Raw genomic sequence first — 17,655 nt, 5'->3', positions numbered from 1 at the left:
TTCCAAAAGAAGCTTTTCTGACCAATGGGAAAGCAACACTAATCAATGGAAAAATACATATTTGGAGGGCAGTTTGGCAACATGTCCATTTAGAAAAATGACAGTAGCATGTTTCCTCATGGGCATTTATCCCAGTGTGTGGTCTTAGTACCAGAATTCTAACACCTACATGAATTGCATCCTGGGAAGTGATCAAAAACCTGACCAGAATGTGCTTAGTTACTCTCATAAATGTAGTGCCATTATTACCTAATGGGCATATCAGCCCCATCAGTTGGTCATTAAATATGTAGAATCCACAGTTGATCAGAGCCCTGAAAACTGCTTTCTCCCAGCTCTGTGCATAGCCCCACCGTGCACAAAGTCAGTTTCAGGTGATTTCTCTATGTGCCAAGACAAAAAGGTGGTGCCTTCAGCAGTAAGGTTTTACCATCTACTTCTGGTTTGTAACCAAGAGAAATAGTACTAGCCTATATTGTTTTAGAAGTCTCAGGCCCTCCTGAGTGAAGATACATAGGGGGATATCTCACAATGGGAACATGCTTCTCTGTGGCAACCCATGATTCGTGGAAGCAGTATGAGAACACCTATGTGTTCAATTAGGTCTTCATGTTTACTTTCTTCTGAAGACTTACATCTTCATCTTGGGCATTGAAGCTTTTCTAGAATCTCAGATTAAATCCAACTTAATGGTTCAGTTCCCTAGACATCCTCCATGCTACGTTGGCCTGTTAACACCTCTAGGACCAGATGTAGGATGGTCTGTGAATCTCTAGTCAATAATGAATGGTTTTTATGAAGACACTTGTGAAACATGTTAGGAGTGAATACCTCAGGTAGAGAATGATTTCTTCTGGACACCTCAAGGCAGGCATGGGTGGCGAGTATTGCCTTAGCCATTTCAGACAGAGAATAGTGAGTCCTCACTCATTTCAAAAAGTCGGCACTCAGCAATTGGATCATACATGGAAACCATACTGATGACCAACCCATGATTAGAGTGCAAGGTTTTCTTATCACTGACCCTGTGGATGTCTTTGGCTAGATGAGTGCAAGAAGTTGATCTGTAGGTATCTTCTTTGTACATGCTGCCATTCCATCCCAACCATGCTCCAGGAACCCTTTCTTTAAATTTTCGTGTTTCTATCTTTCCCTATTGTGCTCTGACCAGCTCCTTGCCATACTGGCCTAAGTGAAGTCAGAGTTTATATCTTTCCACATCAGAGCTGCTCCCGGAGATACCCCACATCAAAGACCCTACTCACCACAACCACCAACATGATGCAGGCCAATGCAGAGTTTTAAGAGAGGTTGTTCTACTGTTACAGGACTGGCCTGAGTGTCTCAGGTCATCACTTTTACATGCTCCCAGATAAACAGATCAGGAGGAAAGAAAGCATTCTGATTTCCAGTGCTCCTAAGAGCATCACTCATCTAAAGAGTTTATACAGCGCTCAGTGTTGAAGATAGCTGAGCTCTATCATGAGGTTCAGAGTTTGAATCTCAGCACCCACATGGTAGCTCACAATAATCTGTGCTGTAGTTATAGGGGATATAACTTCCTCTGAGGACATTGGCTATCATCAGGAATACACATACCTACATGAAACCTAAACACTCACCCACACCTGTTCACGAGTCTTCCTAGGTGTGCTCAGTCCTGAGGTTGGTTTCTCTTTCTGCATTTCCCAGTGCTCGGGGAATGGCACGGCAAATTCTGGAAGAGGAATCACAGAGTTTGGAGTTGAGTGCAAGCCTAAGGCAGTTGAGACCACCAGCAGCAAGAGAAGAGAGAATATGAAACTTGTGCCTTGCTTTATCTCCATGTGTTCACAGACAGCAGCCAGTCTCTTTTTCTAGGCCTGTTTCTTGTATCCTGTACTAGAAATTCTTTTGGGTGTAACTAATTAGATGTAAAGGATTAGTCTTGTGAGCACTGAGCGTATCAGTAATGGGGGAGTGAAGCTGGTGAATTAAAGTATTCCTTCTTTCTCTGGATCAATGACTCCAACTCTAAGTAGTGAGTAATGTCTCTGAAAGCCAAGCAAATTACCAGGTGGCTGCTCATTCCAGCAGCAGCTGGTGAGTAATAATACAGGTGCATGTGTTCAGGTGAATGTGATCCCCTTTCTCAACTCACAACCTCTCCCCTAACATTGATGGTCAGGAGGCAGGCACATAAGCATTTGCCTAAGTGATATGTTTTCTCTTTCCTTTGAATCTTGTTAATACACCTTAAGCAAGTTCAAACACTTGTAATTTAGCAATCAGGGTACAAAAAAATACCTATTACATTCCCAATATTAGCCAGGTGTCCTTTTTAATTTTTAGTTTCGAATTATTTTGTTTGTATGATTGTATTACATGTATGTCAGGGTATCATACGCATGCCTTGTGCAGAGAGATCTCAGAAGAGGGATCTGAGTCACATTCCCTGGACTAGAGATATGGTCAGTTGTGAGCCACCATGAGGGTACTGAGAATCAAAACTGGGTCCTCTTCAAGTACAAGTGTACTAAACTGATGAGCATCTCTCCAAGCCTGTATCTTTTACAAAAGGTTAAGCTGATGAGTAAAAGTGTAACCTGAGTAGCCAATACAAGCGAATAAACTGTGATAGAGTTAGGAAATAGTCTTGATGCAAGGCATGTGCAGTTGGCATTACCTCCTTAACTGTCACAACCATCTGCCAAACTGTTGGTGAAGGATAAGGAACCAAAGTGTAACCAACTATTCCATTTTTCCAGAGAAGAAAACATACCTGTGTAACTAAATTATTTTATTACCACTGACCAACTTTATAAATTAAAAATTTAATAAATCAAATATAATATTTATACATATATTGATAGAGACAATTGATAACTTTTTATTATTAGCAAGGTAATAGATATTAGAGTTTTCAATGCTTTCCACATTGGTCTTCAAGCCCTTTCACGAGGCATTAGGAGATTTAATTTACTACATGTATTTATGGCTAAATGTTTTATTTTTTGAATATTTTAAGTTTCTATGTATGGGATTTATGCACTGCAGGCATACTGAGTACAGTCCTATGGGTCCTGGGAATTCAGCCAGGGTCCTCTGGAAGAGCATTCAGGGCTCCTCACAGATGAACCAGGTCTCCAGCCACAATGTGGTGTTTTATATGTTTTTAGACCTGGATTATACCCTTCTAGCATAAGGGATGTATCTTGTTGTTTTAGTTGGGAGAACTAAATTTGACGCAGGTTTATACAATCAGTACATTTTGTAGAAATTTTTACATGAGGAATGAGTGGATGCGTGGGTTTCAAGTTTTTTCTATTCTTCCTGAGTCAGTCACACTGTGAGTCAGATCCTTGCCACTCATTCAGTGTGTTTATTAGAAACCACAGACTAGGCCTGAAGTGTGCAAAAGAGGAGCCCAGTATGACTACAATATATTGTCTTAGAAAAGTGAACGAAAGTCACCATTAACTGGGAATGTGGGATCAGAAGAAGCCATGATGGCTATGTGGCACACCCATGTGGCACACTCAGGAGTCCTGAGTCTGTGCCCTCTGGAGCACCTACAGGAACCTGGAAGATCTTTACCTTTCTCACATGACAAAGGGTGTCCAGTGCTTGATGGATATCTAATAGATATATTTTTATTTTTCCCACAGTGTAATTTATGCAATGAAATACTACATATTAAATAATATTCTAATAGCGTTTTTATCATTTGATTTAATTTTAAACAGAGGAATAAAAGAAGAAAATTCATGTTTTAAAAGTCCTCTCACAGGATAGATTTGTAAAAATTACATCACTTTTTTGTTTGTTGATATAAACAATGTATGCATTGACTAGTTTGTGTGATTTCTACTACTCTAAGGATCAGTGAGATTTAAAAGAATATCCAACTTATATGGTCACTGGCTCAAAGGAATGACACTTGTTGGATTCTTTTGAAATATAAAAATGATTCTTGATACTTCATTACATTGTTGAATTCACACATCCATCACCATAAAACAAATAAAAAGGTACGACAGTTGAAACTAGAAAAAACACTTCTATCATCTCCATTTCCATGAGACATACATCCTTTTGCCAACACCCTGTCCTTTCTCACCACTTAATATTAGCCTGCTCTTGTTTACTTTCTAGAGCTTGGATTTATCACATTTTATGCACATTTATAGGTATGTGAATGGGCACAAATTTATACATATATGTGTGTGTTAATGAATGTACTACATATATATGTTTTCCTTTTCAAATATTTACTATTTTCTTTATGAGCATGCGTCTTTAGTGTGAGAATATATTGTCTGAGTACACACTCTCAAGGGGAAGAAGGTGTCAGGTTCCCTGGAGCTGGAATTAGAGATGGTCATGATGTGTTGGGACCTCTGCAAGAGAATCCAGTGCTGTTAGCCAATGAGCCATCTCTCCAGCCCCTATGTGTACATAGTCAGAACAAATGACCGATTCAAAGAGTGGATTAATTATTTGAAACACCCACCCTCCCTGATGATCCTTCTAGCCATGAAAGGAAGATGAAATCTGAATCAATTTCACTATTATTGCTACATTAGTGCTCTTCCTTACACTGAAAATCTTACAAAAACTAAATACCAAAACACTGACAGTTCCCTGAGCCTTAGGGAACTGCTCCCAGTGATCTCCATGACTCTAGCGATTCTTCCACTCCTCGGTCAGAGCACAGAAAGAAAATCACAACAGCAACAACAACAAATGAAAACCCCAGCTCCTTTGCATCACTGGTTCAGCTGGTGAAACCCTTTCAAAGGCCCTGGAAATGCTGGAGTTTTACTGTTCTGTGATCGTTTGCTATTTCTTTACATTATTTTAAAGAAATAAATGGAAAATTCAAGTTCTTCCTGAAGTATACCTAAGGATTTCTAGGTACCACCATAGATGTATATGCATGCATTTGTGGACAGCTATCTGATAGTCTAAAACATTGTAAGATTTAACCTTTATTGGAAATGACGAAAGGAAAATGATTGTCAAAATGTTATCCAGATTATGAGCTAAAGAAAAAAAAAAAGCCAAAGAGCCTATCCGTAGGATTAGCTTCCTTGTCAGTTCACAGTCTGTGCTGTACATAGAGCACATGGAATCCAACTATGGCTGCGCCCCACCCACTGAGCTGTCAGCCAGTCTCTCCAAATGCAAACATCCCACTCCCACCCCCAAACTCCCTCTCGTGTCCCTCAAGTTCACCACTCTCACCCACTCCCTCACCACCCTTGGCTCTCGAGGCTCCAGGCTTCGTGGCGAGGCTGATTTCTCAGGCTCTGAAGCTGTGCAGCGCACTGGTTTGTGCGAACTCAGCACGCACCACCCGGAGCTCTGCGCATGCGTACTTAGGCATGTGCGGCAGAGGTTGAGAAGACGGTTGGGAAGGGCAGAAACTGTGGCCTCCGAGCCCTGAAACCCACAGTTCAGTTTGCTGTCAGCGGCCCTGTCTGCCTCTCGGTGGGGTCAGAGCTGTATCGCTGAGCCGGTAAGATGAGAAAACCACCGTCCTCCCTTCTCAGAGACAGATGCCAGACACCAGACGCCAGACGCCAGACGCCCGGTGACTTGCGTTTCCTTCATGGGAAAGCACAGTCCACCCACAAAGGCTTCAGAAGTGCAGCTCAGATTTCCTAACAGTAAGACTCCCCTGGCGTCCCCTTAAAACTAGATTTAGAAACGCTAGGGCCCACCTGACATTCATGTCCAGCCCATGTCGCCTTACACTAAGATTTTGCAGTTAATCTGACAACCAGCATTTTCAAAATGCAGCTGTTTGTGCCTGTATTCTTTCTTTTAGATGAGATAATCCACAGGTTTGTGTAGGCTCCTTTCCCTTAGGTTACTCTGAAGGCTAATCTTGGTTGTCAACTTCACACCCAATTAAGTAATTGCCTTTTGGGGACTGACCTCTGGGCATGTCTATGAGACATTTTCTTGACTAAGTGGGCCAGGCTGACAGGTGGTACTATCATCCTGAGGCAGGAGAACCTGGGTTGTGCAAGAAAAGTAGCTAGGCTTCAGCCAGCGAGCAAGATAATAAGCAGTGTAGTTTCTGGGTTTCTGTTTCAAGTTCCTCCATTGACTTCTGCTTGGCTTCCCTAGATGATGAAGAACCACAAGCTGTTATATGAAGTCAACCCGTTCTTCCCATGTTGGTCCTAGTCAGTGTTTTATCACAGCAATGGAAAGCAAACCAAGAGTAATTTCAAGGTGTGTAATCACTCCATTTTTTTATCCCAGCATTCACTTTGGTTTTCCCCACCTAGTTCTACTCTATCCTATCAGGCCAAGTTTTCTTTTTAACCAATGGTATTTACAACATACAGAGAGGAATCCCACATCACCTCCCCTTTTCTGTTTAAATAAAAAGGAATGTTTTAACTTTAATATAGTAAAATTACATATAACAAAACAGTTATCAATCAAGAATTACAGCTAACAATATTTATATCTACTTTATCTTTCATCATAACTAAGGAAAACTATAACTATTTATTCTTCAATTTCATGAAATGCTTCAGAAGAATATAATATTCCTAAGTAAACAGGAAGTGCATTGTAAGCAACTTCCAAAACTCTAGAATTAACAGAGATATCTCACTGCTTGGACAGTCACCAAAGTTCTTCTGTACCATTGGGGCATCCATCTTCAGCCTACAGGCCCAAAGCATCCAGCAGAGTTTTCTATGAAGCAGGAAATTTAAAGACAGCTCCACCTATATTGGCAGTTTGTCAGTCACTTTCTTCTGTATCCTGCAAAATGTCTGTCAGACTCTTTAATGAAGCAGGAACACTGAAGGACCAGCTCATCTTTAGGAAAGTTCAGCAGTCATTTCTCTGTGGCTCCTGCATGTCCAGTTCACACAGCATAGCATCAAACAGTCCAGGCAAGATCAGTTTCTTGCCCAAATGGCTAGCCAATTCTACGACGAACCTTTTCGAAGCCCATCTTCCTCTTGAAGTAGATTGGTGCTGCCAGGAGCAGATGTGTCTCATTATGCAGGCTTCCTCTGAAGTACAGTCAACGTACCAAGGACAACAATCTTAAGGAACATCATCTTTCCTCCAGTAGCTGTCTATTGACAATACTCAGCTAGGTATGTGACTTCATGTCCACCTGCTTGGTATTGCTTGAGCTTGTATGAAATTTGCATATTTGCTCACAATTACTATTAGTTCATATACTCAACTTCCCTATTGTGTCCAGATGGTAATGTTTCTGAGTATTCATACATAATCTTTGACTCATAGATAATTTCTGCCTTCAGGCACTGGGACATATTGTACAATACTGGTATGAGCTTTGGATATCAATAATACTGTTTATTTTATTTTTCAGTATTGTGTGTTATATGTATAGCTCTACACATTGTAGAAAACAATCTACCATGGAGCAACACCTTTTGTATGTTTGTTTGTTTCTGAGAACTTTAGTAATTATTAACACCTGTTTGCTCAATCATATTGTACCAATTCTAATTGCAGTCCCAGTACATGTTTGGCAGTCATAAAGCTAAGAAAAATCAGAAAAAAATGCCAATACGATACTTGTATGATGTATTGGTTGGGGTTATACAGAGAAGCACAACAATGAGTATGTGGAGGAGGCTATATAAGAAAGCAGTCAGTGTAGGAAACAGCTCACATAGTCATGGAAGTCAAGGAATGACACAAAGTGCCGACAACAGGTTAGAAAAACAGAGACGCCATTAGTTTGAGTCTTTTAAGAGACATGGAGACAGAAGCTATGTCTGAATACATAATTACACAGGGTAAGAGCCTGGGCAGTGAACTATATTAAAATACTTCTTGTACTTTCCAAAGGCCCATGTTTGAGGTAGAGGCTATAGCTAAGTCATTTGAATACTTACCTAGCATGTAGAATCCCCAGGTTCCATCACCTATGCCACATAACCCTAGGGTACCACATGCCTATAATATCTGAATTCAGGCAATGGAAGATGGAAGATCAGGTGTTGAAAGTCATTGTCAGATGCATAACTAGAGACTGTCCTGGGATACATGAGTCCATGTTTCAATATAAATGAAGCAAGAATGTGGGGAACACTAAATTTCAGGCTCCAAAATGTCCCAAACTTCAATTGCAGAAGAAAGTGTATGGCAAACAAACATAGAACCCACATGAAGACATTTCCTCCCTCTTGCTACTTTCTATCATTCCATTTCGCCCTCTCCTTAGACATATCCTTCCAATGTGAGCATCGCCTCTGTAGTGAAGCTGCCTACTGAATTCACTGACTGAACCACCTTTTCTTTTTGTAAACTCATTTGATTCTGTTAAGTTTTTCTCCTCCAATACAGTATCTTCAGCACATGTCCCTCAACAAGTCATTTCTAAACTTACTTTCCACTCCTAGTTGACTAGGGTCTTTGGACTCAAGAATGCTAGACAATCACTCTACTCAGTGAGATACAAAACAAACCTTAAACTAGAGGACCTGAGCAAGGCTGGAAAGGATTATACCATAGCTTACTGCCCATTCTCATCTTTTCTTTACCCATCCCAGTCAGTATAGTCAGTCAGCCTGTCTCTACCTCTCTCTGTCTCTGTCTTTCTGTTCCTTCTCATGCTCTGTCTCCCTCTCCCTTTACTCTCTCTCTCTCTCTCTTTCTCTCTCTCTCTCTCTCTCTCTCTCTCTCTCTCTCTCTCTCTCTCTCTCTCTCTCTGCCTGGCGATTTTCATGAAAATATATTAAATAGCACATTTGCTTGATTAGGAACAAAGGAAGCCCTTATAAGCAGATGCTGTTATTGATTGTAAAACTGGTCCATCACACAGATGATTGAATCACGAGCCTGCAACTTTGTGATGGAGACACTTGTAACTCACACATGATCATTTTTGTTTTTGTTTTATTTGTCTTTATTCCTTCACTTTTACATCTACTGTTTCTGGCTAATGAACGGTACCTGCTAGGCTAACACAAACTGTAATTTTGAGATATATATCTGTTTGTATATATGAATACTGCTCATTACTGATTAAAGAATGAAGAAAAAACTGGCTTGAGACTGGCTTAGATTGAAGATTTAGCTCACACAAAAGGAATTATATGTACTTTAAATTAATATTTCTTCATCATAAAATGTCACTTTCTTGAAACATGAATGTCATTGTTTAATCTTATACTTTGTCTTAACACGAAAATTTATCAAATTTCAGGAGATAAAAGTTTATTTTGTGTTAGGGAAAATGTGCAATAATAATAGTTGTTGATGGGATTCTTTCAATCCAAACACATTGTGTGCTGACTAGAAAAAAGCTTCTGTTAGTAAAACTGTGTGTTTGTGAAAGAAAAAAATCTCTCTGCCTTCCTCCTCTCTTTTCTCTCTTTCCCTCTCTCTTTGTTCCCCCCTCATCTTTCTCTATCCCTCATTATTCTTTGTTGGCTAATGATAAAATGCATCTATTTCTTTTCTCCATATCAAGTGCAATCCCTAACAATTGATCTGGTTCCCCATCCATCAGTCTCTTCTGAATCTGATAGCACATTTGCTTCACTGCAGAAGGGGATTCACCAGGTCTCAGGCTTCTGGTGTTTCTTATCTAAAAAGGCAGTTGCTCCAGGTAGTGGTGGTGCACACCTTTAACCCCAGCACGCTGTTATCTTGAGGCCAGCTTGATCTACAGAGCTAGTTCTAGGAGAGTTAGGGCTGTTACACAGAGAAGGACTGTCTTGAACAACCAAATAAACAAACAAACAAGTAAGCAAGCAAGGCTGTTTCATTCATGTATGAACACTGTTTCAGTAACACTGAGTATGGAGACAATTTCTTTACATTTGTGCCTGCACTTTTCAACAATCCCCCAATTCCATGTGTTTTGCTGTCCCAGTTTTCGTCATGAAAATGAGTGAAGCTAAAAATGCTGAGGTCTTCTGTTCAAGAGCATGCATACAGCTAGGAAAAAGCATAGCTGATATAACTTCACATCAGGATGACTTCAGAATTCAAACTGCAAACTCAGTTTATTAGTTTTGCAAAGTGAAGAAGATGAGCCCCTCTGCAGGATTCTTGGAGTCCTACTCAGCCCACAGCTACATCTTTCCTTTACAGCACCCCGAAAGAGCAGTGTTTCAAAACCCCAAAAATATTGTTTAAATTAAACGTGATTGTCACTCAACTTATACAAAGTTGTGCTATTTGGTGCTTTTCCAGCATTGAACCGTGTCAATAGTTTAAATGCAAATTTGTATTAATTGAAACATATGACTCTGTGTAGGAAATATTGAACACCTATAGCTGAACTGGAACCCTGTGCTCTGTAAGCATGCCAGGAAACTATTAGTCTCTCAGTGAGATGCGCATTTTACAACCTATTCCTTAAGGAACATACTATAAAATATTTTTCATAGAGATGACAGGAGAGAGCAAGAGAAACTGTGAGAGAATCAAAGAAAAAGAAGCAATAGAGCAACATTTTCTATTTGCTTGTCATGTTTAAAAACAACAGGCAGGGTGTGGCTTCTTGTAAATGTCTGATTACTGGCTCTTCATGAGGGACTTCTGAAAAGATACCGATTGACGGTCTAACATCTGCCCACCGTCGGAAACACTGTGGACTAATAAAAGCTCTGTAGGTGATAGCGGAGGGGTAGGAAAGCAGAAAAGAAGGAATTATTGAACTGTGCCCTCCCCAGGCTTGTAGTTGAGATGGTACATGCAATGACTGTGATTTCTGGAACCAGAGGTGACACTTGTCATTAAGAAACAGTATGGGCCCATCCTTCCAAAAAAATAGCAACATATTGAGAGTGATGCTGTCTAAAATAAGAACATCTACTCCGCATTGCTGCTAAAATTAGAAGAATTCATCATTGGATACTCATAGGAATAGGAACTGTATTATAAAATATTTCATGGAATAAAGCCCAGCTTGTGGTATTCTTCCTGTCGTTGGTGTCTGTGGGTGAAATCAGCACTTTTCAACAGCAAGAAAATTAATTTGCCACCATGTCTCCTACTGTTTTTATGAACATTTCCTGTTAAGATCCATATTAAATATGTGGACTGTTAGATGGTCACGAAATGTTATGCCTACAATGCAACCGTGTGACAAGCTGAAGCAATAGAATTGTCATGAGTAGGACACCAGCTTATACTATACAATAAGACTGTCTCAAAGCACAGAGAAGAAAATGGAGGTACTCTTGAAGGAAAATGATGTAGGACAGTGTAAGCTTCATTAGAGACTCCTTAGGCTCTGTGTGTTGGCTCATTGGTACTGTTAAAGGCCCATTTCCATTTTGTATTTTAGCCTATCATGTGTTTGTGAAATTACATCTGAATCTAAATGGTGTATTTTAAAATAAAAGCATTGCTCAGACACTGTGATCCTCTAGACTCAATTCCCACTCCTTCTGAGGTGCCAGTTTCCCATAAATAGGTATCTGCAGGCTTACTGAGACCTCAGTCATTCACAAAATAGTGACCAGGAAATACTCGTCTAGTGAATAGGAAATACTCCTCCATGAAAAGAAATATTTGAAAAAAAAATGTTACTTAAAATTAAATACAGAGGCAATTTACAGTAAGCTTGGCACTTATAATTCTGAGACTCTCAAGATGCACAAAATATGAATACAAGTCATACTTGCGATATGGAAATGGAGCAACAAAAGAGACAGCAATCTAAACAGCCACCCTGAGTGACCATCAGTGAGGTAAAACTGGCACAGAACAAAAGTCCAACTTCATGCTACTCAGTGCAATCATCTACAAGAATATAGGTGGGTCTCACAGATGTTCACGGCAGCATCCCACCTCCAACATTATCATACTCCTGAAATCATATGTCTAAATGTTTCCATTCACTCAATTGTATTAGCTATCAAAACACTGTGGCTCATATTAATTTTATATGTTTGAAGTATAGGGACATAATAGGAGAGGAAAGGAAAGGGGAAAAGATAGAGGAAAGTAGAGAGAGCAGGGATTTCAGCCAACCACAGCATATATCATGGAAGTCCCATTAGAGGATAATGGAACTGAAAACAGTTGACTGATGTCTTTGTGGTACTGATGAAGAATTACTGCTTAAGGTTGTGGTTGTGTTTGGTATGTGTGCAAATCTGCTGTGGTTCAAATATTAAAACCCATGGTTAAGTATAATACACAGTGCTTGACAATAACAATAAGCAACAATGTTACTTTCTTTAGTGGCTGCAAAACACCAGTGCCTTAATGGTAATAATCCATATGATGCAAGAAGGAAATCCTATTCAACACATCTCACGAGCTGGCATTTGCATAAAATTCTAGAGTCTGACCTTGGGCAGTTTAAATTTTGGCATTTAAGTATGATACAATTTTGGAAGAAATGTTTCCTGGTAACAAGTATCTCAATCTGATGTGCACTATAATGCTTATGAAATGACAACATCCAAACTCTTTGAAAAGTCCATGAGACTTCTTCCATAAGAATGTGTTTGATAGCTAAGGGCCTAGGGATGATCTTGTGTAGTCTTGTTTAGGTCTTCAAGCTACAAAGTGCATGGGACTTTTTCCCTAAGGATGTGCCCTACTGACTGAGAAACAGATAAGGCTAAATGTCTAGGGAGGAAGAGTCTTGGATGAACATAATAGTCTGGGGGATTTGGGTGTGGCCTGACCATTCAGATAGCAAAACAGATTACCAGGCTGTTAACAACACCCACTCCCAGGTTTCTGCATAGAAAACAGGTATATATCTCTCTACTGAGGAGGCATCTCTGTGAATTTACCATTCCTGGGGTTCCTCGTGCTTATCTGTAAACAAAAGGACCTTGTACATCTGCAATTTTCTACTCATGTGGTCTTGTATGATATATTACATTATTAACTTATGGTCATTCTTCAGTTCCAACATTTACTGTAATAGTCATGTGGGTCATAGGAGGGTCATAGGAGCACCAGCCTTGTGGATCTTGTGCTGATCCTGTCTTTAGATTGAAATTTTCATTTTTATCTGGTTTAGTTTCATTTACTGTATCTCTAGAAGTAATTTGTGCCTGAATACATATGTCATATAGATATGTATTTGCTGTTGGGCATATTGTACCATACAGGAGTATATAGATGTTATCTATAATGCTTCCATAAGAATCACCACACATTTAACTTTCTAGGTAGTACTCATTATTAGATGGTAATCAGCTGTGTATATAATGTGAGTATGTAAGCACTCTTTCAGATTGAAAAGAAAGAGAAACTCTTCTAAATCAAAATGAATCAAACGTTAACAATTTCATTATCAGAAATATGTATTTATTATCATTGAAAGAAATGAAGAGAATAACACTGTAAAGGAAATTGCTTTTATTAAACATTGTTATAGTTTCCCTGGTAAAACAAAGATTTTTAAAAAGTTATGTTCTTATCTATAAGATATATCAAATTGGAATGGATATTTTTGTGTGATACATATACAGAGAGTTATACAGCTGAGATTCAATGGATGATTGAGAGATTTAAAAGCCAGTCTTACCAAAAAATTGGCAATATTAATTTTGTTTTATTCTCCAAGTGGTTTAAACTTTTCTTTAAGTTATAGCTTTTAATCTTTCTTTTTCCATGTATCTTGGTCCTAGATTTCAAGTTCTAACATTAGTTCTAGAAGATCATTTATATTCTACTCACTCAAGACATGTGAATATTAATTGGAGTATATGGAGGCAATCTTTATATAGAGTATAATGAAATATTTATATGCAGAGTTTCATTAGAGTTTCACCAAGATACATTTGTACATCACTATCTCAGATCCTTAGAGGAGAATTCCAACTTTTGCAACAGTTCCTTCAGTGAAGTTTGTGGTGGTATTTACTGCTTAGCATGGTCTTCAGAAAATAAGACACAGATACTACTTAACACAAAACACCTTATCTCATGCACTACAATATAAATATTGACAATTTTAATGCAAAGACTTATAGGAGAGATTTGTTATTTCTGAATTGTAGTGATTCAAATCCCTTATTATGCACATAATGTACATCAAATCAAGGAAGAATACAAGCGATGGTTTGTATTTCCATGATGTATAGAGATGCTGTGTCTTGTTAATTTGAACCTAGAAGGCAACTGGTCATAAAACATCTGCCATAACTTATTAGGCCTCTGTGATCATTCTCCCTTGCCCACTAAAGGCAGAGCATTCACGTACCTGCTGTGGTGAGCAACTTGTCTATGATCAGCATCTCACGCCAGTGACTAGGGAAATGTAGGGAGCAGAGCTCAGCCCCACAGAATTCTGATTTATCGTGGGTTCTGATACTCACCACATGGGCTTTGAATGTGTCCATCAATCATTAGTCAATGTTCTTCTTACAGAATTGAAAGACATATTTTTATATACAACTATGAAGTGGGCTTCATAAGGATGCTTTAGGTCGTCCCTAACATCTATGCTCTCTTCAATGTTTTAGGGAAGAAAATCACATTCACTGGTTGACCTTGCAAATTTATCAAGAGAAGGAAGAACTAATACTTGAAGAGACAGCAAGGAAGAAAGTTACTTTGAAAGGTGAGTGAAGTTTGGGTTGGATGAACAGCTTGGACTTAATATAGTTCCATGGTGAAATATCAGTTTGATCGATTTTTCAAATACTCTCAGTGGTAACAACTTAGGCCACTGCACAAACAAATGATGCCTAAATCTCCTATATCTAAATTTGATCTTCTCTACACTTCCAAATCCTCTTATCTGTAAGGTTTCTCTACTTCTCACTCTTAAAAATCTTTTATCTCTGTAATTGCTCTCATATCAGAATATCCCTTAAGACTGCACCATAAGCTCTGTCTTGGATTTGGTTCAGTGGATTTGGTTAAGAAATTTGTAATGAAATTTAGGTTAAAATAGAACATGGGTTAAAAATCTATAGTTAAACAAATGGTTGTGTAGTATGATTGGACATTTCTTGGGTATATTCCCAAGAGTGGTATTGCTGGATCCTGAGGTAGGTTGACTCCCAATTTTCTGAGAAACTGCCACACTGATCTCCAATGTGGTTGCACAAGTTTGCATTTTCACCAGCAGTAGACAAGTATTCCCCTTACTCCACATCCTCTCCAGCATTGGCTATCTTTGGTGTTTTTGATTTTAGCCATTCTGACAGGTGTAAGATGGTATCTCAAAGTTGTTTTGATTTGTATTTCCCTGATAGCTAAGGAAGTTAAACATGTTCTTAAATATCTTTTGGGCATGTAGTGATGTAGTGAGCAGGCCTGCTTTGTCCTGCTCAGCTCCCACATGGCTAGCTTAACACCCGAAATAACAACACACAAATTGTATTCATTTAAACACTGCCTGGCCCATTAGCTCTAGCCTTTTACTGGCTAATTCTCACATCTTGGTTAATCCATTTCTCTTAATGTGTGTAGCACCACAAGGTGGTGACTTACCGGGAAGATTCTAACCTACATCCATTTTGGGCCGGAGCTTCATCGCATCTGCATCACTGCCTTCTTCCTCCCAGCATTCTGTTCTGTCTTCCCTGCCTACCTATGTTCTGACCTATCAGGCCAAGCAGTTTTCTTTATTAATTAACCAATGAAAGCAACAGATAGATAGTAGACCCACCTACATCATGGGCATTTGAACTTCTTCTGCTGAGAATTCTCTGTTTTGTTCAGTACCCCATTTTTTAATTAGCAGCATTATTGGTAATAGCCAGAACCTGGAAACAACCTAGATGTCCCTCAGTGGAAGAATGGATAAATAAAGTGTGGTACATCTACACATTAGAGTACTACTCAGTGGTAAAAAACAATGACATCTTGAATTTTGCATGCAAATGGATGGAAGTAGAAAACACTATCCTGAGTGAGATAACACAGACCCAAAAAGATGAATATGGTATATTCTCACTCATTAATGGACTCTTGCCATAAACAAAGGACATTGAGCCTATAGTTCATGATCCTAGAGAAGCTAAGTAAAAAGGTGAACCCAAAGAAAAACATATATAGATCCTCCTGGAAATTGAAAGCAGAGAAGATTGCCAGGCAAAAGTTGGGAGCATGGGGGTGGGAATGGGTCAGGGGAAGGGGAGAGGTGGAGAGAGAAGGGAGAAGGGGAGGGTTGGGGAGAGCTTGGGGGAGTGAGATGTTTGAGATCGAGGAATGATGGATTTGGGAGCAGGGAAGGTGATATCTTTATTGAGGGAGCCATTTTGTGGTTGGCAAGAGGCTTGGCTCTGGAGGGGTTCCCAGGAGTCCATGGGGATGACCCCAGCTAGGACCCTGGGCAGTGGAGGAGAGGGTGCCTGAACTGGCCTTGTCCCATAGTCAGACTGATGACTGATAACTATCTTGAATATCACCATAGAACCTTCCCCTGGCGATGGATGGAGACAGAGACAGAGACCCACATGAGAGCACTGGACTGAGCTCTCAAGGTCCAGTTGAAGAGCACAAGGAGAGAAAATATGAGCAAGGAAGTCAGGACCACAAGAGGTTGGTTCACCCACTGAGACAGTGTGCCTGAGCTAATGAGAGCTCACCAACTCCAGCTGGACTGGGACTGAATGAGCATGGGATCAAATTGGACCCTCTCAGTGTGTCTGACAATTGGGGCAGACTGAGGGAACAATGATAATGGCACTGGGATTTGTCTCTACTGCATTTACTGGCTTTTGGGGATCCTATTCTATTTGGATGCACAACTCCTAAGCCTGGATGGAGGGGGAGGCTTGAACTTCCCACAAGGCAGGGTACCCTGCCCTCTCTTAGGACTGAAGAGGGTGGGGAGGAGGTTGTGTGGGGAGAGTGGGAGGGAAGTGGGAGGAGGGGATGAAGTGGAAATTTTGATTGGTATTATTTATAAGGTAATAAAAAATAACCTGCTGAAAAAATAAATATTGAAAAACTGTAAATAAAATCTATAGTTAAAATCTATACATAGGCAATCTTAAGCTGTTATAAGATATAAACTCTTGTTTAAAAGTACACTGTTTATTTAACTAGGATTCAACTCTTGTTTAAAATACATGCACTGAAAGATAGATATGCTAAATAGCAACTACATGGTTGGCGGTTATCTTTACTAAGGTTACAGGGTACCTGTCATGTGACTCCAACACCATAATATGATGACCACCTGGCAAAAAAGCAACAGCAAGTCTCTAAAATATTTGTATTAGGATAGATTTTTTATTTGTATGATCATAAATTCCTAAGAATATACTTAGGTGAACAAAAACTGACATCTAACTACTATGTTCAACACCTGGCATCTAAATTTAAATAGAGACATATATACTTAATAAATATTTATAAATGTCTAAGGTTTACCTAGTTAACAGTGAATGACTTAATGACAGATGTCTAGCCTATTTGTCTTTGCTCAGTTTAGCTATTTAGGTAAACTGATTCATAAAGAAACTGTAATATTCTGCAATAGTGTACTATAAAAAGGATCAGAAAAGATTCCCATCTCACTATGGACAGACTGCATTTATGGTTTAATGTTTTATTTTGATGCCAAATGAGCTTTAATTATATACGCCTCCACTTACATCCCTTGGCACCTTTGGCAGGTAGTAGAGCAGGCCATGGGTACAGAAGAACAGTAGAGATTGCCCTGACTCTCACCAACTGAGCAATCAGCAGTTGGTAAAGTGAGCCCTGTATCTTGCTTGG

Source organism: Microtus pennsylvanicus, chromosome 18 (genome assembly GCF_037038515.1).
Source record: "Microtus pennsylvanicus isolate mMicPen1 chromosome 18, mMicPen1.hap1, whole genome shotgun sequence".
In the NCBI taxonomy this organism is placed as follows: domain Eukaryota; kingdom Metazoa; phylum Chordata; class Mammalia; order Rodentia; family Cricetidae; genus Microtus; species Microtus pennsylvanicus.
Note: the sequence above shows the minus strand (reverse complement) of the source record.